This window comes from Eubalaena glacialis, chromosome 7 (genome assembly GCF_028564815.1).
Source record: "Eubalaena glacialis isolate mEubGla1 chromosome 7, mEubGla1.1.hap2.+ XY, whole genome shotgun sequence".
NCBI lineage: Eukaryota > Metazoa > Chordata > Mammalia > Artiodactyla > Balaenidae > Eubalaena > Eubalaena glacialis.
In genome coordinates this window covers 101037900-101061907 of record NC_083722.1, presented here as the reverse complement: position 1 = coordinate 101061907, position 24008 = coordinate 101037900, and the positions used below count along the sequence as shown (strand labels likewise).

General features: G+C 36.0%; 1 long non-coding RNA gene across 3 annotated transcripts in view; it reads left to right on the top strand.

Annotated features, from left to right (window-relative positions):
* LOC133094813 (uncharacterized) overlaps positions 1-24008 on the top strand; it is a 399443-nt gene that overhangs the window by 5990 nt on the left and 369445 nt on the right. For 2 of the 3 annotated variants that reach the window (XR_009701509.1, XR_009701508.1), the window contains exon 2: positions 5883-5941. The exons of the other annotated variant lie outside the window; for it this stretch is intronic. This is a non-coding gene — a long non-coding RNA (uncharacterized LOC133094813). The remainder of the gene's footprint in view (positions 1-5882; positions 5942-24008) is intronic. 3 annotated transcript variants of the gene reach the window in all.

Sequence of the window (24008 nt, the reverse complement as noted above, 5' to 3'; positions counted from 1 at the left end):
ACCCTTTTAAAATTTTGTCATAAGATTGCAGCAATGCAGGCACACCTTCAGGCTCCACTTCTAACTCTAGTTCTCTTGCTATTTCCCCTACATCTGTAGCTTCTTTCTCCACTGAAGTCTTGAACCCCTCAAAGTCATCAGGAGAGTTGGAATCAACTTCTTCCAAACTCCTGTTAATGTTGATATTTTGCCCTTTTCCCATGAATCAGGAATGTTCTTAATGGCATCTGGAATGGTGAATCCTTTAGAGAAGTTTTTCAGTCTATTTTGCCTATATCCATCAGAGGAATCACTATCTATGGCAGCTATGCTTTACAGAACATATTTCTTAATAAGACTTCAAAGTCAAAATTACTCCTTGATCTGTGGGCTGTAGAATGGATGTTGTGTTGGCAGGAATGAGAACAACATTAATCTTGTGGTACATCTCCATCAGAACTCTTGGGTGAGAAGGTGCATTGTCAATGAGCAGTAATATTTTAAAAGGAATTTTTTTTTCTGAGCAGTAGGTCTCAACCTACTTAAAATATTCAGTAAACCATGGTGTAAACAGATGTGCTGTCATCCAGCCTTTGTTATTCCATTTGTAGAGCACAGGCAGAGTGGTTTTAGCATATTTCTTAAGGGTCTTAGGAATTTTGGAATGGTAAATGGGTATTAGCTTCAACTTCAAGTCACTAGCTGCATTAGCCCCTAACAAGAGAGTCAGCCTATCTTTTGAAGCTTTGAAGCCAGACATCGACTTGTCCTCACTAGCTATTGAAGTCCTAGATGGCAACTTCTTCCAATATAAGACTATTTTGTCTCCATTGAAAATATATTGTTTAGTGTAGCCACCTTCAGTAATTATCTTAGCTAGATCTTCTGGATAACTTGCTGCAACTTCTTCATCAGCACTTGCTGCTTTGCCTTGAACTTTTATGTTATGGAGATGGCTTCTTTCCTTAAACCTCATCAAACTTTTCTTCTGCAGCTTCCTTACCTCTCTCACCCTTCATAGAATTGAAGAGCTTAGGCTTTAACTTAAGGGAATGTCGTGGCTGGCTTGATCTTCTATCCAGACCACTCACACTTCTCCCATATTAGCAATAAAGCTGTTTCACTTTCTTATCATTTGTGTTCACTGGAGTAGCACTTTTAATTTCCTTCTAGAACTTTTCCTTTGCATTAACATCTTAGCAAATTGTTTGGTGCAAAAGGCCTAGCTTATCTCATCTTTCTACATGCCTTCCTGACTAAGCTTAATCATTTCTAGCTTTTGATTTAAAGTGAGAGATGTGTGACTCTTCATTTGAAAGCTTTGAGGTCATTGTAGCTTTATTAATTGGCCTAATTTCAATATTGTTCTATCTCAGGGAATAGGGAGGCCAGAGGGGAGGGAGAAAGGTGGAGGAATGTCCATTCAGGGGAGTAGTCAGAACACACACATTTAGCAGTTAAGTTCACTGTCTTATTTGGGTGTGTTTAATGGCACCCCCAAACAATTACAATAGTAACATCAAAGGTCACTGATCATAGATCACTGTAACAAATATAATAGTATTGAAAAAGTTTGAAATATTGTGAGAATTACCAAAATGTGACACAGAGACATGGTGTGACTAAATGCTATTAGAAATATGGCACCGATAGACTTGCTTGATGCAGGTTGCCACAAACCTTCAATTTTGTAAAAAACACAATATCTGCGAAGCTCGATGAAGCGAAGTGCAGTAAAATGAGGTATGCCTCCATTACCATTATTACTATTAGAAAGTTTGGGCTGGATAATCAGCTGCTATTGCTCTGTACAGAAGTTGATGTTACGAATTTTTGTTCATTTAAAAAGTTGGTAAGCTATGCTTTTTTTTTTTTAATTAATTAATTAATTAATTTATTTTTGGCTGTGTTGGGTCTTCGTTTCTGTGCGAGGGCTTTCTCTAGTTGCGGCAAGAGGGGGCCACTCTTCATCACAGTGCACGGGCCTCTCGCTATCGTGGCCTCTCTTGTTGCGGAGCACAGGCTCCAGACGCGCAGGCTCAGCAGTTGTGGCTCACGGGCCTAGTTGCTCCACGGCATGTGGGATCCTCCCAGACCAGGGCCCGAACCCGTGTCCCCTGCATTAGCAGGCAGACTCCCAACCACTGCGCCACCAGGGAAGCCCAAGCTATGCTTTTTTAACACTTTGTCTTGCTGATGTGTCTTCACTAAAGAACATCTCCTCAAAATAATATGAATAAAAATTTACATCAAAAAGTAGTAAAAAATATAAAATTTCTGTCTAGTGGAAGGGATAATAATATAGCAATAATAACTAGTAGTTATAGTACTACTGTATGCCCAATATTGTAAAAAGACAGCAAAATAGAAAGTAAACTGGACAGAAAAAATGTCTTTTTAGTACCTAAAGTTTTATGTCAAAGTATACTGCATGTAGATCATTTTGCAATAAGAGAAAATATGGCAATTGATTAAAATAAGTTGAGAGTTATATTTTACAAAATTATGATCCTGTGTTACTTATGCTTTCCAAAGGATAGTATTTTATGTTTTTGAGTTTGGACTGCTAGTAAATATATGTTTTCAGCAGAATAAAAAACTTGCCTCTTGTCCGATGTTTTTATCATGGCATTGTGGTTTAATGAAATCCATAATTTCTCTCATTGATATGACAACAAAAAACATCAATATATAATCACAATCAGAATGTTGTTAGTGTAAGTGCTTTAGTTGTAAAGTAAATATCCAGTATTGATGATTATAGAATATTAACTCATAAAAGTATGCAATCAAATGGGGATTGTTTGATAATAGGTGTAGAGGTGAAAGAAGCCAATTACGTATTTATTTAACCTAAAATGTATCAGCAATGAATAATTTCACTCACCAAAGACCTATGATCAAATTTATTATCAGGTGTGTTCAACTGTTATTACCAAGGCTATGACAACAGACTTGCTCTGTTTTCAACTTGATCTAGAAAGGCATAGCCTTTCAATGAGTTATGTTCACACATTTTCATTTTGACTTAGGAAGGAAGCTTTGCTTATTACCTCTAAGGATACCACCTGTAGGCAGAACATCATTTTTTTCTTTTTCTTTGCCATGCTGAGTGGCCTGCAGGATCTTAGTTGCCTGACCAGGGGTCGAACCCGGGCCTTGGCAGTGAAAGCATCAAATCCTAACCACTGGACTGCCAGGGAATTCCCCATCATGTTTTTTTAAATGTACTAGACGTTTCCTCTCCCCATTTATAATGAAGCACAGGGGCCAGCCTCTTCTACTTGTAGTTTTGAAAGCAAAGATGTGTATCCTTTGAAGTTTAGTACCACAAATGTCCTGCTACAGAGAAATTTACCCAGAACATTTAAGCCCAGATCTACAAGGGTCTATAGGATAATTTCACCAGATACTGCCAAGTATCATCTGAGATTAGAATTCTTAGAATTTCAGCTTCTAAATTTCAGCTTCTTGTAATTCCTCATTTCTTAACTTTCTAGACTCATATTAGCGTTTTCTCTCTAGTATCTTCCCAGCTCCAATTCTGGTATTTGGAAGGAGAAAGGAAATGAATCCGAAGAACACAAAGACTAATGCAAAGAATTCTACTCAAGTGCCCAAGACTAACTTGGTTAAAGTTTCTCTGGGGAAATGCTGATGATTCATACTTATTTTTAGATATTTCAGCCAAAATTTGGTGTGAAAAGAATCCTACAGAGTAAAAAACCTTTTTCTTTTCCATTTTCTCAGTAAGTGTTAGTGTGTTAAAGTCTGCGTTGTTGCTATGAGTAGGTGGATCTTTGGGTATGAACTGAGGGGTACTATGGAGATTCTTTTTCTCTCCCCACACTCATAGTCCAGAAAGACCTTCCCCAATGTCTGCTATAATGCCTGAAACCTCCATCGTTAGAATTTCTCCCATTTGTGGTAAGCATTGCTTTCTCCTTGCAGTGCTCTTTTAGAACTCCAGTGCTCCTGGGAGAGAAAAAAATGATAAACACATATATGTCTTATCATATTGCTTTCCTTCATGATAAGGAGATACCTTGGGAGGCCTGAGAACTTAGAGGAACTGTAGAGGAGGAGAAAAAAAATGCCACACAGATCAAATAAACATTTATTGAGCACTTACTAGATTCTTTAGCAATGTTCAAAAATTTCTGTGAGGATAAAAATGTTCTTTCCAGCCACATGTGATTATTGGTTACTGGAATATACCTAGTGTGACTGTAGAACAGATTTTTAAATTTTATTTAATTTTAATTAATTTAAATTTGATTTAAATAGCCACATGGGGCTTCCCTGGTGGCGCAGTGGTTAAAAATCCGCCTGCCAATGTAGGGGACACGGGTTTGAGCCCTGTTCCAGGAAGATCCCACATGCCGCGGAGCAACTAAGCCCCTGCGCCACAGCTACTGAGCCTGCGCTCTAGAGCCCGCGAGCCACAACTACTGAGCCCATGTGCCTAGAGCCCGTGCTCTGCAACAAGAGAAGCCACTGCAATGAGAAGCCCACCCACCACAACAAACAGTGGCCCCCGCTCACTGCAACTAGAGAAAGCCCGCGCACAGCAACGAAGTCCCAACACAGCCAAAAATAAAAATAAATAAATAAATAAATAAATTTAAATAGCCACGTGTAGTTAGTGCCTGCTGTATTGGACAGCACATTTCTAGGCAATATACTAAATACTATATACATTTCTTATCTAATTTCAACTCCATGAAGTAGGCAATATTATCTCTATTGTACAAGATTCAGGAACTGAAGTTCAGATAAATTAAGTAATTTTTTTCATGTACCCCACATGTATGAGTGGTAGAGTGGGATTTGGGCCCAGGTCTGAAACTGCCTCTAAAGGCAAAGTTTCTCACCATTTGTTTTGAAAAATCTTAGCCATATTCAGAAACTGCCTTTCTTGCAGCTGCTATGGAGGAAATAAAGGATTAGAAATAACGGGATTAAAAATATATATACAATATTTTATCTTATTTGAAAATACAGTAATTTACGTAAGCAAGGGCATTATTTAACTTGAGAGTTTTTTTTTTGTTGGTGGTGGATTTTTTTTTTTTTTTTTTTTAGGTCTGTGCCCTTGGGCTTTGAAAAAACAATATATAATTAAGTATTCTGCCTCAAAAGAAATCTTAATCTCACTGCTGGGTCTCCTAGTCCTGAAGCCTGACTACTGAGAACAGTCTCTTAGGCTACTGAGGTCTCTGCCTTGTGACAGTCAACTGCTATTACTATGATTTTACTAATTTTGAGTTACCTGAGAGAGGGGGCTGAATAATAGAAATCAATTGCATATGTGATTCTGTCTCTGTCTTGGTACTAATCAAAGTGTAGAGAAAATCACCAATTTATGAAGGGCCATAGAAGCGATTTCTAGTTCTACTCTCTTTATCTTTTAGGCATTTTAAATAAGTAAATGGAGGCAACAAAATTCTCAATTCCTGTGCCACTGAGAAGAGGCAAAATAGGTGGCTCTTTGAATGGCAGAACCTTTCAGCTTCTCAATAGAAGGCCAAAAGTTTATTTTTATGGGAGATCAAACTTTCTTTGTAATAGTTGGAGGGTTTTTTCCATGTCATTCTAATTCTTCCACTGCCAGTTATATATTATAACTACACTATGTGGTTAATAAGTGACTGGTTATATCTTGCAGCTCTGAATTTCCTTCTCTAATTCTGATTCTAGCTTTAATCCCCTCAGTTGGAAAGTCTCACCTTTCATTTAGCTGTTCCCTTGTAATTTTAATTTGCAGTGTTTTTTTAGTCAAATATTTTTTAAACCTATTTGCTTTAGTAAAGTTTTAGCTCTGGAAGATGATATTTTATATTCTGGAATTCACCCATGAGCTCAGCTTAGAGGAACATTGAACATAATGTGCTTTTTTACAGAGCCTGGAAATTACAGAGTTGATGACAGGGGAAGCCACTTCTCTCTGTAGATGAAATCTGTGAGTCTTCTCTTCACCTCTTAGCAAATTAAGTTGTCCTCAAAAGTGGGTTTTTTGTTTTTACTTGGTAAATTAAACAGGAAGTTCAGATTGTGTTTTCTAGACCCTAGATTTTGTAGGTATTTGTTGCTGGGACTTTTGTCTGAATGAAGTCTGGCAGTACCTCTTTAGGTGAGAAAACTAATTTTACCTTTGCCCTGGCACTGAGTCCAGCCATCTGCTCTCTGTCTGGATTCAAACACAAAGAGAAAATACAAAGGATAGCTGACTTGGTGGTGACAGCTGTTGGGAAAAAGAATCATTGTGTTTGACAGTGTCCTTTGGAAACAGAGCAGGAAGTGAATCAAATACAATGTATTGCTTCATCCTACAGATGCCTGCCGGTAGTTGGAATTTTAATTTCTGACTCACCCACCTTATTTCTACTTCTGGAGGAAGCCCCGCCTGTCACACACTATGTCATTGACATGTTCTTGGATAAGGGTAGACCAACATCGCAGTAGTTATTTCGCTAAACAAAGTGCTTGCATCAGCCAGTGCCTTGTGGATGTGCTATTTGTTTCAGCCTCTGTGTATTTTTAAACCAGAAATGGACAGAATTAGTATATTCTAGGGCAAATGGTCATCTTAGTTTTATTACTAAGCCAATATTTTACTTTTTCCTCCATTAAAAAAAATCTCTGTGTAGCTAAGTAAGGAAAAACTTATTTTAGATGAATAAATGTACATGTGAGCAATTGGAATTTTATTCCAAACCATCTGGAGTAAATCATTTTCCAGTCTGTTTTTGCAACTAATTAGAACAAAACCAGAAAATTGAAACAACTAATTAGTTGCAATTAATTAGTTGTTTCAATTTTTTGGTTTTGCTTTTTAGCAAGCAAATGAAGCTATAGCAGATCCTTAAACATAGTTAGTTATTGGAAGCAGCCTTATAGCTAAAGAAACACCATATTAGGATTGCAGTGAGGTAGGTAAAGAGATATGAGGGTGACATCTACCTTAAAGGATAAGGACATTTCTTGTGTTCCTTTTTGGAAAGTGTCTGGAATTCATGATAATTTGGTTTTCAACTTTGTGCTTGGAAACTTAATTTTGTCTTTTCCCAAAGGAAAGGGCCAGTCAAACAGGAGCACAGGATCAATGAAAGATGTGGTAAAAAGCTACTTTATTTTGTTCCCTTGGAGAAATTTAAAAAGCTTATTCGCTAAACATGAAACCAAGTTATCTATTATTCACAACAAATGTTTTCTGGAACAAAGTGAGGCATAAATTATATATTTTGCATTATGAAATAAACTAAAAAGAACAAGGAGAAAGGAAGGCACTTTAGACTGAATCAGAATGGGAGAGAAATGCAGAAGGAAACAAAGATCTGTATCTATATCTCTCTAGATCTATACTTATCTAGAAAATATATCTAGAATTTTTATCTAAATGAATATTACTAGAAATTTTAGAGATAAAATCTATCAACTGATTTAGAGCAGGAAGAGGCAAAGAAAAAAAGTCTGGGTTATTTATAAGTAAAGAGTTTATATTCCTGGTAATGATCTGTCCTGTTGTTAACCTGGGGCTACTATCAGTGTTAACATATCTTAAAATATTCCATTGAAATTCTTGATTTCATTTGTCATTTAACAACTGAGTATTTATTGAGGGATTTACTACTTGCAAGGCACTGTGATGGGGTATGGAGATTGATTATAATATTTGGTTAGCACACACTATATGCCAGACACTAGACACAGCCTTTTATGTGGGTTATTTTGTTCAGTCCTTACAACAGTCTTGTGAGGTGGGAGCTGTCCCACCTCTCCTCACTACATATTACAAGTAGAGAAAATGAGATGTGGAGAAGTTAAAGATGATTAAAAATATTTTTTTAAAGTATCTTGATTTGTGGTGTTTCCTGATTTCTGTTGTATAAATGTACCTACCATGACCAATTTCAAGCTACCAACAGTTTAACAAATGGCTTGCAAAATTTCTGAGTATTAAACTGTTGGTGAGAACCCGTGTGAGCCAGTTTCAGTACACATTGTCTACGTGTCCTCAAAATACTTACAGTGAGTTTAAGACTAAGTAATGCCAGCTAGAAAATAAGAGGAACCAGGTAAGGTGGCATGGAAGTTTAGAGCAGAGATGCATTTTCATTTAGCCATGTTCTTGTAATTGTAATTTAGAGATGATTCTATGATGCGAACATTTAAAAAAAAATTTAACGGTTTTATTCGTTAGAATTATTAAATTCAACCCAAAGTGCATATCTATATAACATTATAAAAATCTGTCCTCTTGTTAAATGTTTGAAAATTCCTCAGTCTGTCATATTTTACAACAGTTACTTGTTTTTAAACTACTCTATTTTCCAGCAAAAATCTAAAATATCATAAAGTAACATTTTAAATATTTTAATATTAATTGCAATTTTATGTTTAAACCAAATGCAAATAATCTTCTTGTGTTGCATACAGAACAATTGCTTTCTGAATTTTCTCTCATATAACCCTATGAAATCCCATACCATTCACATTCATATTTGTTCATTTAGCAAATATTTATTCATTACATGAATGCTTATTAACTGCCTCCTGTGAGCATGCTGCTGTGCTAGGCCATAAGTTTGTATATTCACTGTCTCCAAATAAGGGTGAGAGATAGGCAAACAAAAATATTTAAGTCAGAAGTTGGTCAAAGATATAATAGAAGTAATACCTAGAGTAAAATTACTTACAGGTAGTCTATAATTTGGTGATAAATAAAATGTTTCACGAATAATGATGGGGACATTTATTTATTTATTATTAATTTTTATTGGAGTATGGTTTCTTTACAATGTTGTGTTAGCCTCCACTGCACCACAAAATGAATCAGCCATACACATACAGATATCCCCTCCCTTTTGGATTTCCCTCCCACTTAGGTTACCGCAGTGCATTAGGTAGAGTTCCCTGTGCTATACAGTATGTTCCAATGATGGGGACATTTAAACTGCATTTTGAGTAATGGGTAAGATGTGAAGATGTGGAATTAGGGGCAGAAGAACTGAAGGCGGTAGGAAAGCATGAATAACCACTGTTCAGTGTTTTCTATCCTCTCATTCTTAAAATGTGCTTTTGGCTCTGAAAAAGCAATACCCTAACAGTCCACGAGGTGGTAGGATAACTCTATCTTTTTCTCCATTTAAATGCAAATGATAAAATACTCATTTTACTTAAGCTGGACAAGATTTTTTTCCCCTGTTGAAACTAAGAATTTGCAAATACTTGCAGCAATTGATGAGGAGTTTCAGAGAAATGCTTCCTTATGCCGTGATATGTTTAGATTCACATTTATATGCAATCTAAGAGAAATTCACATTCGAGGTATAACTTCACTAGGTACGGAATTCTAAGATGACTGAGTGAATAAGTTTGACAAAGAAATAAAATAGTATGCAGAGGTACTAAACTTGGGACCATGTTTTATTTGTTTGAGAGCTAAGAATTAGTTTTCTAAGTTTCAGTGTGATTAAAAAAACAAAACCAACATAATTTAAATTTATTCACCCGGTTTGAATGACTAGATGTGCCAGTCATTATGACATGTATGATTCGTGTATTTTGCTTATATCTGGGTCTCATTATATCTAGATCTGCCAATAGTTGCAAAAATGCAACTCAGTCAATTATAGTACAAGTTTTAAAACATGTTGTTTTTATCAATACAATTTACTTGACGTTAGAATCATTTCTAATAAGAAATATTCATTTGTAGCATTTGTTCATTTAGCTATTCAACACATGCTTATTGGGAACCTGTTGTATGTTGGCCATTGTGCTAGGTGCTATTAAATTAAATTAATTAAGTTTCATGTTTGGTTGCTTTATTTTTTAAATTAACTTTAGTGTTTAGAACAGTTATAATTTCACAAAACAAAATGTGAAGATAGTACAGAGTTCCCATAAACCCCCGTCCAGCTTCCCCTCTTATTAATACTTTACATTAGTAAGGTATGTTTGTTACAACTAATGGACCAATACTAACTAAAATCCATATTGTATTCATATTTTCTATTAGAGAATGTTATTAAAAATGAACATCTGGGCACTAGGTGTGCTTCTTGCTTCTGGAGTGTTGTTGATTTTAGGCCCTCTCAGATGACAAAGCAAGAGAATATATGTATATATGAGTTAGTATACATACATACATATGTGTATGTACATACATGAATTCATACTGGTGTTTCCATTTCTAATCTAGTACCACATGGATCATTCATTCACATGTCTCCTTCCCTGCATATCTTTATTTATTTATAAATTTATTTATTTATTCATTTATTTTTGGCTGCATTGGGTTTTCATTGCTGCGCGCGGGCTTTTCTCTAGTTGTGGCGAGCGGGGGCTACTCTTTGTTGCGGTGCGTGGGCTTCTCATTGTGGTGGCTTTTCTTGTTGCGGAGCATGGACTCTAGGCGCGCGGGCTTCAGTAGTTGTGGCTCCTGGGCTCTATAGAGTGCAGGCTCAGTAGTTGTGGTGCATGGGCTTAGTTGCTCCATGGCACGTGGGATCTTCCCGGACCAGGGCTTGAACCCGTGTCCCCTACATTGGCAGGCGGATTCTCAACCACTGTGCCACCAGGGAAGCCCTATTTATTTATTTTTAATTGAAGTATAATTGACTTACAATATTATATTAGTTTCAGGTGTACAACATAGTGGTTTGATATTTTTATACATTACATAATGATCACCACGATAAGTCTAGTTATCATCCATCACCACACAAAGTTATTACAATGTTATTGACTGTATTTCCTATGCCGTACATTACTTCCCCATGAGTTATTTACTTTATAGCTGGAAGTTTGTATCTCTTAATCTCCCTCACCTATTTTTCTTATCGCCCCACTCTTCCTCTCCCCCTCTGCCAACTGCCAGTTTGTTTTCTGTATCTAAGGGTTTGTTTCTGTTTAATTATATTTGTTTATTTATTTTGTTTTTTAGATTCCACATATAAGAGAAATCATATGTTATCTGTATTTCCCCATCTGACATATTTCAGTTGAGCATAATAATAACCTCTAGATTCATCCATATTTGTTGCAAATGGCAAGATCTCATTCTTTTTTATGGGTGAGTAATATTCCTGTGTGTGTGTGTGTGTGTGTGTGTGTGTGTGTACCACATCTTCTTTATCTATTCATCTGTTGATGGAGAGTTAGGTTGCTTCTGTATCTTGGCTATTGTAAATAATGCTGTAATGAACAGGGTGCATATATCTTTTTGAATTAATGCTTTTGTTTTCCTTGGAAAAATACCCAGAAGTGGAATTGCTAGTTCTTAGGGAAGTTCTGTTTTTAATTATTGAGGAACTTCTGTAGTGTTTTCCATAGTAGCTGTACCAATTTCCATTCCTACCAACAGTGCATGAGGGTTCCATTTTCTCCACATCCTTGACAACATGTGTTATTTGTTGTTGTTGCTGTTGTTTTTTTTTTCATGATAGCCATTCTGAGAGGTATGAAGTGACATATCATTGTGGTTTTGATTTGCATTTCCTTGTTGATTAGTGGTGTTGAGCATCTTCTCAAGTGTCTGTTGGCCACCTGTATGTCTTCTTTGGAGAAATGCCTATTCAGGACCTCTGCTTTTTTTAAAATCAAGTTGTTTGTTTTTTTGATGTTGAGTTGTATGAGTTCTTTTTACATTTTGGATATTGACACCTTATCAGATATATTGATTGCAAATACCTTCTCCCATTCAGTAGGCTAGCTCTTCATTTTATTGATTGTTTCCTTTGCTGTGCAAAAGCTTTTTTGTTTGATGTAGTCCCATTGTTTATTTTTGCTTTTGTTTTCCTTGCCTAGGAGACAGATCCAAAAAAATATTGCTAAGACTGATGTCAAAGAGCATACTGCCTATGTATTCTTCCAAAAGTTTTATGGTTTCAGGTCTTACATTTAAGTCTTTAATCCATTTTGAATTTATTTTTGTATATGGTGTGAGAGAGTAGCCCAGTTTGATTTTTTCACTTGTAGATGTCTAGTTTTCTCGACACCATTTATTGAAGAGGATGCCTTTTCCCCATTGTATATTCTTGCCTCCTTTGTTGTAGATTAATTGCCCAGAAAGTGTGGGTTCATTTCTGGGCTCTCTGTTCTGTTCCATTAGTCTATGTGTCTGTTTTTGTGTCAGTATCATATTGTTTTGATTACTGTAGCTTTGTAGTATAGTTTGAAATCAGGGAACGTGTTGTCTCTAGCTTTGTTCTTTCTGAAGATTGTTTTGGCTACTCATGGTCTTTTGTCATTCCATAAAAATTTTAGAATTATTTTTTCTAGTTCTCTGAAAAATGTCATTGTTATTTTCATAGGGAATGCACTGAATGTATAGATTGCCTTGGGTAGTATGGTCATTCTAACAATATTAATTCTTCCAGTCCATGAACACAGTATATCTTTCCCCCTGTTTGTGTAGCCTTCCATTTTTTTCATCAGTATCTTGTAGTTTTCTGAGTATAGGTCTTTTACCTCCTTAGATAGATTTATTCCTAGGTATTTTATTCTTTTTGGTGCAGTTGTAAATGGGATTGTTTTCTTAATTTCTCTTTCTGATAGTTAATCGTTAGCATATAGAAACACAACAGATTTCTGTATATTAATTTTTGTATCCTGCAAGTTTTTGAATTCATATGTTCGTTCTAATAGTTTTTTGGTGATGTCTTTAGAATCTTACATATATATAGTATATAGCGTCAGGTCATCTGCATAAAGTGACAGTTTTACTTCTTTTTTTTACATTTTGGGTTTCTTTTATTCCTTTTTCTTGTCCGATTGCTGTGGCTAGAACTTCCGCTATGTTGAATAAAAGTGGTGAGAGTGGGCATCCTTGTCTTGTTCCTGATCTTAAAAGAAATTCTTTTATCTTTTCACCATTGATTATGGTGTTGGAAGTGGGCTTGCCATATATGGCCTTTATTATGTTGAGGTATGTTCCCTCCCTTTGTTGAGAGGTTTTATCATAAATGGATGTTGAATTTTGTCACTTTTTCTCCATTTATTGAGATGATTATATGATTTTTATTCTTCAGTTTGTTAATATTGTATATCACATTGATTGATTTGCAGATAATAAACCATCCTTGCATCCTCCCTGGGATAAACCCCACTTGGTCATGGTGAATGATTCTTTTAATTTATTGTTGAATTTGGTTTGCTAATCTTTTGTTGAGGATTTTTACATGTGCATTCATCAGTGATATTGTCCTGTAATTTTCTTTTTCTGTGGTGTCTTTGTATGGTTTTGGTATCAAGGTGATGCTGATAAGTTTGGAAGCATTCCTTCCTCTAATTTTTTGGAATAGTTTGGGAATAATAGGTGTTAACTGTTCTTTAGGTGTTTAGTAGAATTCATCTCTGAAGCTGACTTGACCTGGTCTTTTGTTTTTTGGTAGTTTTTACAAATTACTTATTCAATTTCATTACTGGTAATTGGTCTGTTGTATTTTCTATTTATTCCCGATTCAGTCTAGGAAGATTGTATGTTTCTAGGAATTTATCCATTTCTTTTAGGTTGTCCAATTTGTTGCTGCATTATTATTCATAGTAATCTCTTATGATTCTTTGTATTTCTGTGGTGATGTTTGTAACTTCTTGTCTTTCCTTTCTGATTTGTTTATTTAGGCCTTCTCTCTTCTTTTCTTGATGAGTCTGGCTAAAGATTTATACATTTTGTTTATGTTTTTGAAGAATCAGCTCTTAGGTTCATTGATCTTTTCCATTGTTTTTTAGTGTCTGTTTCATTTATTTCCTCTCTGGTCTCTATTATTTCCTTCCTTCTACTGACTTTAAGTTTTGTTTGTTCTTCTTTTCCTAGTTTCTTTAGGTGTAAGGTTAGATTGTTTATTTGAGATTTTTCTTATTTCCTGACTGGTATGCTTGTATCACTATGAACTTCCCTCTTAGAACTGCTTTTGTTGCATCACACAGATTTTCGAACATTGTGTTTCCATTTTCATTTGTCTCCAGGTATTTTTTGATTTCCTCTTTGATTTCTTCAGTGATCAATTGGTAGTTTAGTAGCATATTGTTTAGCCTCTACCTGTTTGTGGTTTTCTGCAGTACTTTTCCTTATCGTTGATTCCCAGTCTTATACCACTGTGGATGGAAAGGATGCTTGATATGATTTCAATCTTAAATTTATTGAGACTTGTGGTGGTCTAGCATGGGATCTATCCTGGAGAATGTTCCATGTGCACTTGAAAATAATTTGTATTCTGCTATTTTTCAATGGAATGTTCTATATATACATCTATTAAATCTATCTGGTATGATGTGTTTTTAAGGCCAGTGTTTCCTTATTGATATCCTGTCTGGATGATCTGTCCATTGATGTGTTTTCATTATTAAAGTCCTTTACTATTATTTTCTTCCTGTCAGTTTCTCCCTTTTTGTTTTTGCTTTATGTATTTTGGTGCTTGTATGTTGGGAGCATAGATATTTACAACTGTTATATCTTCCTGTTGGATTGATCCCTTGATCATTATGTAACATCCTTCTTTGACTCTTGTTATAGTATTTGTTTTAAAGTATTTTGCCTTTTATCAGTATTGCTACCCCAGCTTTCTTTTTGTTTCCATTTTCATGGAATACCTTTTTCCATTCCCTCACTTTCAGTCTGTGTGTGTCTTTACCTCTGAAGTGAGTCTCTTGTAGGCAGCATGTAGATGGGTCTTGTTGTGTTGTTTTTATTTTTTATTTTTTTATTTTTTGGTCCATTCAGCCACTCCATGCCTTTTGCTTGGAGCATTTAGTCCATTTATGTTTAAAGTAATTATTGATAGGTATGTACTTATTGCCATTTTAATTGTTTTCAGGTTTTTTTGTAGTTCTTTTTTTGTTGTTGTTGTTGTTCTGTTCTTCTTTTGCTCTTTCCCCTTTACATTTGATGACTATTTTGTGTTATATTTGAATTCTTTTCTCTTTTTTGTGTGAATGCATTTATTATAGATTTTTGTTTGTGGTTACCATGAGGTTCATATATAACAACATTTATAAACATATGTGAGGGACTTCCCTGGTGGTGCAGTAGTTAAGAATCCACCTGCCAATGTAGGGGACACAGGTTCGAGTCCTGGTCTGGGAAGATCCCACATGCTGTGGAGCAACTAAGTCCGTGTGCCACAACTACTGAGCCTGCGCTCTAGAGCCTGAAAGCCACAACTACTGAAGCCCACGTGCCTAGAGCCTGTGCTCCACAATAAGAGAAGCCACCACAGTGAGAAGCCCATGCACCGCAACAAAGAGTAGCCTCTGCTCACCACAGCTAGAGAAAGCCCATGCACAGCAACGAAGACCCAATGCAGCCAAAATAAACAAACAAACAAATAAATAAATATATTTTAAAAACAGGAAAAAAATAAATAAATATATGTGATTATTTTAAGTCATTGATTTCCTAAGTTCAGACACATTCTAACAACCCTGCATTTTTACTCTCCACCCATGTTTAATGTTTTTGACATCATATTTTACATCTTTTTTGTTTGTGTATCCCTTAACTACTGATTGTGGATATAGATGATTATACTACTTTTGTCTTCCTACTAGTTTTATAAGTGGTGGATTTACTATCTTTACTGTATATTTACATTTATCAGTGGGATTTTTCCTTTCATAATTGTCATATTTGTAGTTGTGGTCATTTTTTTTCCTCTTATAGAAGTCCCTTTAACATTTCTTGTAAAGCTGATTAGTGGTGCTAATCTCTTTCAGCTTTTGTTTGTCTATAAAACTCTTTATTTCCCCTTCAAATCTGAGTGATAGCCCTGGCAGGCAGATTATTCTTAGTTGGAGGTTTTCCTTTGCATCACTTTGAATATATCATGCTACTCCCTCTGGCTTGCAGTTTCTGCTGAGAAGTCAGCTGATACTTTTGGGGAGTTTCCTTATACATGGCTAGTTGCTTTTCTCTTATTGCTTTTAAGATTCTCTCTTTATCTTTAATTTTTACATTTAAATATATTGTGTCTTGGTGTGGACTTCTTTGGGTTCATCTTGTTTGGGACTTTTGTGCTTCCTGGACCTAGGTGTCTGTTTCTTTTTGCAGGTTGGGGATATTTTCATCTATTATTTATTTAAATAAGTTCTCTGCCCATCCCCCACCTTATCCTTCTGGGACCCCTAAGATGCAAATCCTTGATGTTGTCCTAGAGGTCTCTTAAACTGTCCTCACTTTTAAAAATTCTTTTTTCTGTTCAGCCTCGGTGATTTCCACTATTCTGTCTTCCAGTTTGCTGATCCATTCTTCTCTGTCATCTAATCTACTCTTGATTCCTTCTAGTGTATTTTTCATTTAGTTATTATATTCTTCACCTATGCTTGATTTTTAAAAATATTTTCTAACTCTTTGTTAAGCTTCTCACCGTGTTCATACATTCTTCTCCTGAGTTTGTTGAGCATCTTGTGATTACCTTGAACTCTTTATTGTGTAAATTGCTTATCTCCACTTTGCTTTGTTCTTCTGGGGTTTTGTTTTTTTCCTGTTTGGAACATATTTCTTTGACTCCTCACTTTGCCTGTTTCTTTTTGTTTATTTCTATATATTAGGTAGGTTGGTTATTTTTCCCAATCTTGAAGTGGCCTTATGTAGAGTTCCTATGGAGCTTAGTAGCACACTCCCCTCTAGTCACCAGAGCTGTATGCTCTAGGAGTGTCCCCGATGCTGGCTGCATGGGCCCTTCTGTTGTGGGACTGATTACTGTGTGTGCACTGGTAGGCAGTGCTGGCTCCCTGCTCAGTTGGCTGCCAGGTTCTCCCTTGTATGGTGGCTGCTGGCCTGTAGGTGGGCAGGGCTGTGTCCCAGGTTGGCTGACTCTGGTGCCTAAGGATCTAGGGCTAGTGCTGGCCCACTGTTGGGCAAGGCTGGATCCTGGGGTAGTGGGCTGCAAGCCTTGGGAGATGGGCGGTGCTAGGTGCTATTTTAAATGGTCATTTATTGCACATTGTGCTCTAGCTAGAAACTTTACAACTAGACATTTACCTTGTATGGATGATAGCACCAAAGAAAATGGGTTTAAGTTAAGAGAGATGGTAGTTCCAGTCTGTAATAGTGTAGGAAGTACTGGAATGAATGATGGAAGGTGGGTATATGTGGGGGGGTGGTACTTCCCAGGAAATCTTCAAGAACAGGTGAGGTGTAATTAAGGCCTATACTTGCATGAAGGCATATATTTAAGCCCTGTCTCTTAGGTTCCTTCCAGTTTTATTTCAAGTTTCTAGATGTTGGAGCAGTAATGCGAGAACATTCCCTTAACACGTCATCTGTGAATGACCAATGTACACCAAAGTGGCCAAATATGCTCCTTGTTCTCATAGATCATTTCCTCAGTTTCATAGGATAGGCCTGACGATTTAATTAGGCAGGAAATGTGGGGCATGTTTTGGGAACTGGAAACTGCTTTTTAAGTTCTAAGAGGGGAAGGAGAGCTGTAGATTCCTGACCGCCATCCACAGGTGAGAGTGTCCTGGCCTCCAGCTGCTCTTTTACCTGCAGTCTGAGGTTTATAGGCTTCCTTTATGTCACTATCCTCCTCCCCATCTCCACCTCAACTCCCAGTTGTTGTTTTTCATCTAGTTCAGTTCTGGCTTCACTGGGATAAGGTTAAAATAGCCCTCCCTCTGAATGTGATGTTATTACAGCCCACCAGGAGAAAGTTATGCTACATACTTTTTCTGCTACAGAGCTGAATAGCAATGAATAATGGGATAGCACTGGTAGGAAGAACAAAAAGCACTCTATGGGCCTGAGGTTCTTCTTGATTCTCATAGATAAATAGTAAATAAGAAAGGAGTAAAGTAAAGGGAGATTTGCAAAGTTCCAAAACCATTCTTATTGGTTAAATTTAAATTAAAGTTAAATGTTTTTACAAATAGAAGGCTGCGTAACTTCTAGTTTTTGAATGAGATGATTATATTGCAACACTAAGCTAGGTTAGAAGGACTAACTAGTTGCTAACCCTACAGGAATAGCTCACTGTTTTGGGATGGAGGCCAATCATAGTTCAGTTAACCCTTGAACAACATGGTTTTGAATAGCACAAATCCACTCATCTGCAGATTTTTTTCAGTAAATATGTACTACGGTACTACATGATCCAGTTTGTGGTTGTTTGACTCCATGGATGTGGAACTGTGGATACAGAGGACAGACTCTACAGTTATATGTGGATTTTCAACTGCATGGGGGTGGGGGGTTGGTGCCCCTAACAAGCTCATTGTTCAAGGGTCAACTGTAATTCTTTCAGAATCCTTCCCAAAAGTTTTAGAGTATTTATTTTTTAAGTGGAAAGACATACAGAACAATTATTTCTGCTTCTTAATTCTTTGCCTGAAGCTGATGATATTTTTGTGCTATGCCAAGAGGGAAATTCTGTCTATGCATAGTTTCTCTGCTTGTCAGTACTATTTGCGTACTGCTCAGATATATTTGCTAAGATTAGGAAACTGGCATTTATGCATCAATGATGAAGCAATTAAGAACTTGGTTATATCATTGGACATAATAACCTCATCTTTCCTAGGTGTTTTCTGATGAAGTCGTTCTAAATGGTCGCAAACCTGTATTTAAAATAGCAGGTGCTTGAACTCTTAGGGGTCATTATTTTGCTTTTACACAGATTCATCTTTAAATTTTTCATGCCATCGTAGAGTTGGGAAAGGGAGCTCAGAAGATGAGGAGAAAAGAAAGCATGTATGTCAGAGCAGCAGTGTGAATTATCCAAATCCATGAATTATCAGAAAGACTTCAAAAATCATCCTATTTTCCTATACTGGATGATTTGCTAATTTACTTTAAGCTCTGCTTAGTTGATAATAATGGAATTTTCTAACCACAAACAGCTAGCTAATGCAGAACTAACCAAGGTGACAAGGAAAAGCACTCTATGTTTTAAATCTGTTGTTCCCAAAATGCACTGAGGCACCTTGGGGAGCCTGAGGGGAGCTCACAGGGGTACTGCAGGTTATTTTAAATATTCAAGGGGAACACAGTATACTCAACATCTGTGCAAATTATTAGCTCTAGGGTAGTTCAGTTTCAACCTTAGATCCTCCTATATTCCTTTTGATTAGGTCATATCTTTGTGAAGTTGGGTTTTGGTTATTACTGTGATAAAGCAAGTACCAGTGACAATCAACAGGAAGTAAGAGCGAGTTTTCAACCTGATTCTAAGGTTTGAGGAGTTGTGTAGTGACCAGGAGGCACACACATCTCATTAGTAAGTAACTGTCCTTAAGAATAAAATAAAAAAATTTTCAATTTATGTGAATTACCCTTCCAAATGGCTATTAAGTTGTCGGGACATAAATAGTTGTTTGGATCTAACAGAATTCATATTTTCTCCTGGCTTAGGGATGTCATGAAAAAATTAGTCAGGCACAAAGTTTACCATGATCCAAAAAAGTTTGGCAACCTATAGGTTAAATGATTTTTAAAAATTGGTTTTGGTTTTCTTGTTTCTTCTTAAAAGCTTTTGTACTTTTCCCCCATCATTTTATCTAAATGTACAAATGTAATCATATACCTATTTTTTAAGGTATTTTCTGTTTCTGCTAGCTTTCCTCTACCTCCTCCTTCTACCTCCCCACTTCCGTAACAGGTAGGAACCTGATCTTTGTCATTAGCAACCTAGTGTATATCTTTTTATATCTGTCAAGGATATGCTTCTATAAGATATATATACATATTTATTTAAATATACAAGGCTGGGAGGCGTTACTGTTTTATGAAAACTAGAGAATGTTAGTTATGAAAGGCAAATATTATGAAAATAATTTTAACCTTGCAGACCCACTGTAATAGTCTCAGAGATCTCAGGGGTTCCTAGGCCACGGTTTGAGAGCATTTGCAATAGATATATTTTTACAGCAAATGAAAACCTAAATCTGGATTGCAGTGATACACCCATAGCAATGTTTTTTTTAAGTTCTATATAAATACTTCATGTCTAAAAATGCTTGATGATTTTTATCTACAGTACATAGTGTTATAAATGTATATTAAGTGTCATGGTATGTTATGGATTTTTCTTCATATTTTTCATTTACTTTATTGACACTGATAAAATATCTTTTGAACTTATAATTGTTTTAAATACTCTAGGGTATGAAACTTATTTGTAATATTCTTTTGATTTTTTTTTTTTGCCACGCTGTGCGGCTTGTGGGATCTCAGTTCCCTGACCAGGGATTGAATCTGGGCCACAGCAGTGAAAGCTCAGAATCCTAACCACTAGGCCACCAAGGAACTCCCATATTTATAGTATTCTTTTTTTTTTTTAATTAATTAATTTATTTATTTATTTATTTTTGGCTGCGTTGGGTCTTCGTTGCTGCGTGTGGGCTTTCTTTTTAGTTGCGGTGAGCGGGGGCTACTATTCATTGCCGTGCGCGGGCCTCCCATTGCGGTGGCCTCTCTCGTCGCGGAGCACCGGCTCTAGGCGCGCGGGCTGTAGAGCGCAGGCTCAGTAGCTGTGGCACACGGGCCCAGCTGCTCTGCAGCATGTGGGATCTTCCTGAACCAGGGCTCGAACCCGTGTCCCCTGCATTGGCAGGTGGATTCCCAACCACTGCGCCGCCAGGGAAGCCCTATATTTTCTTTTTAATTGGCATTGGCTTGATGGCTAACAATGATGATGTGCTTATTGATTATTTGTATATCTTCTTCTGTGAATTTTGTTCATGCCTTTTGTTCATTTAAAAAACCGAGCTGTTAGATTTTTATTGTTGATTTGTAGTAGTTCTTTATATATTTTGGATAGTATCCCTTTGATATATGTGCTATGTTTTTTCCAGTCTGTGTGTGTAGGGTTATTTTGAGATTCAAATGAGGAATTATACGTTAAGGACAGTGCCTGGCACATAGTAATTATTCAAGATGGAGAGAACAGAGGTTACCAGGCTATGAACTCCTCTTTCATATTTTCCGTATTCATTTAATTTTCTTTCAGGGACCATGGGCTTAACATAGTTGCTGTTCTGATGAAAATGAATTATAAACAATAACACATTTGAGCATCATTTTTATTTAACATTTTGTAAAAATGAGTCAATCATATTTTTTGTTCAAGTCAGTCATTTTTCATTTCAGAATTAAAATTTATTTCACTTTGCACTGTTTCCTGCTCAGCATCAAAAGACATTCTAGGCTGTATCACTTCGTACAGGATTAGAAGATGTTCCCAGCCTTGTTTCTTTAGTAACATGGTTTCTGCTTTGTTTTCCTCTATATTCATAAAACTCATGTTTATAATATTCAAAAAGAACATTAAGGAACTATCATAACTTTATAGTCTTTTTATTCTGAGTACTTATTTTTAATATTTTATTATAGTTTTGCATTTATAAATACCAAAAAAAACTGTGCAGTTATTCCTTACACAAGAATAGTAATACACTGAAATCAAAACTAAAGAAAAAACTAAACAATTTAGAAATAGAAGCAACTATATAATTTGGGAATATTGTAAACCGGTGATGCTTTTAAGGTGTCTTGTAAAGAATATGCAGTATATTCTTGCTGCATACTGTGATGTGGGCCAAACAGATGGGTATTGCAAATATTTCTTATCTCTCACTAGTATGGGAGGCCCATTTAGGATTTATTTTTATGACATACCCTAAAAATTGGCTTGAATTAATGAAGTGAACTTATAATTTATATTTTTGGTTAATCTTCCTGGTTATTACTTTACCATTATAGCATTTACCAATCAGTATGGAAGTATGTGAACATTTTAACAGTTCGGGTGTGTATCAGATGAATATATCAACTCTAACCTTTGCATTCTTGGAAGTATCATTCATTCCTCAAACAGCTACTAATTACTTTCCAAATATGAGGCACTGTGAACCACTGTAGGAGAGTATAAATATGTAATAAGATCCAGAATGTGTCCTTACAGAGAGCATGTAATCTATGATACATCTATACAAGTAAATAGAACATATGGAAGAAAATGCTAAAGACTAGGAAAGAAGTATTAATAACATAATGCGTTCACGGAGACATACTAGTTTTGTTTGAGAAATTTCATTGTCAAAGATTGAAATTAACCATATATACAGTATTTCTTCTTATAATCATGTACCCTCATTGTGAAAAATTCAGAAACTCTAGACAGTCACAAAGAAGAAAAATTGCTTGTAATTTCACATAACAATTGCCATTATTAGTATTTTGGTGTTTGGCTTTTGCCACTTAATTATTTTAAGTAGACCCTTTGGAAAGTAAAGATACTCATTCTGGGTGCAGTTCTAGGAGTAATGCAAATATTACATACAGCCCTTGCTATTGGTTGTTCTGGAAGAGGAAGTGCTATTAAGTCAAGTTATTTTACGCACAAGTTGTTTAATGGACAGTAGTGATTTGGCCAGAGATTATGGTTGTAACTTTATAGTTGTGCCCAAGAGATCTGAAATAGATAATGCAGCTCTCTTACTGGTGGATTAGGGACAGAAGAATCTCACTCATGGAATTCTAAGAATGTGATAGGTTCTACTCAGAAAGAGAAACAAGCCTCATTTTACTTCAGAGAAGAGAAGCTGATTCTTAGAGACAGTATTGTATTATACATACATGAGGAGTAGAAGCTTAGCAAATCCACTATCAAAAGTATGTTCACATAAAAGTTATCAGTTAAATCTTAGTATTTAAATTAACATGGATTTATCTCTCCTCCTCATTTAGAAATTTTAAGTAATTGTTGAAACTAGTGTGAATTCCTTAGAGGAGCTAGGTTAAAGACATTTTTGGTGGCAAGAAAATAATCACACTGGAGCAAAAGATATGTCAAAGATATTTAAAGTGGATCATTCACACATAGGTAATGGAAAGTTGATAGCAGGGCCACCTGTGTGCAAATAGAAAAGTGGCAAGCCCACTTTTTTGTGCTTTTCCATTTTCTCTTTTATCATTCCGCATTCTTAGCTCCCCTTAGTATTTTTCTAGGGTCCCTTTCCGGTGGGTAACACTTACACCTGTCCTCATTATGTGGTGTCTAGTACTTGGGTTTATCCTGTTCTTTGTCCCTTTATCAAAGATGATGTGTACTATCAGCCATTTTGTCTGTTATCATGTTAAAAAATAAACTAACATACTGATCCTCCCTAAAATGTTAGTTCTTTTTTTTAGGATATTTTAATTTATTAATCTTTCAGTCCTATTTGCATTTTGACAATTTTTAGAGAGGCAAAATTTTAACCAAGAAAGAGCAAATACTTAATGTTAAATTTTCAGGTGGGTTGGAGAAAATATTTGGAGACCAGGTTAACATTATAGACCCCTCAGTTCATCCTATAGATAGCCAGACAGTTCCAGCTGAATATATATTTCCGTTGTGTCAAGAATAGAAAAGTGCTATTTGTGTCTTTTAATGTAAATAGGCATGTGGAAATTCCTTTTCCACAGAGTTTTATAGACTTTATTGTTGCCTCCAGAAGTTGAATGTGGGGGCAATTTTCGGGAAGAGATTTAAACTAACAGGAGCACGCTTGTAGCAGATTTGCAAGCCTTCTCTCCTTAGTGATTTCTCTCTCCCTAGAGTCTAAAGATCCTCAAGGGAAAGGTACCACATGCAGAACGTCAGTTCCTTTCAGACCCACAGTCTGAGCTCCTAGAATGGCATAATACTCCATCTGAAAAAGAGATGCAGTCATCTAATTCATTTTGTACTCAAGAGTAGAAAAGTGTAGTACGTGATTACAGATTGAGCTTTTAGGAGAGCAATAAAAATAGTTCTGACAGTCATTTCCAATAAAATTTTTTTTTTCATTGGGCAGAATATCCAATCTATAAAGACATTTTTGGAGTTCTTATTTGGTACTATGTTTGAAGATATTATGTCTCCAGAAGTAGTCATGGGAAAAAGGAATACATGATTGATGCAGGACAAAAAACAGACAGCTTATTTTAAGAGAACTGATTTATGACCTTTAATTTTTAAAATAAGATTTCCTTTTAAGATCTTTTTCTAAATAGGAATTGACTGAGCAACAGTTCTCTCACCTTATACTCTTGTGCGGGT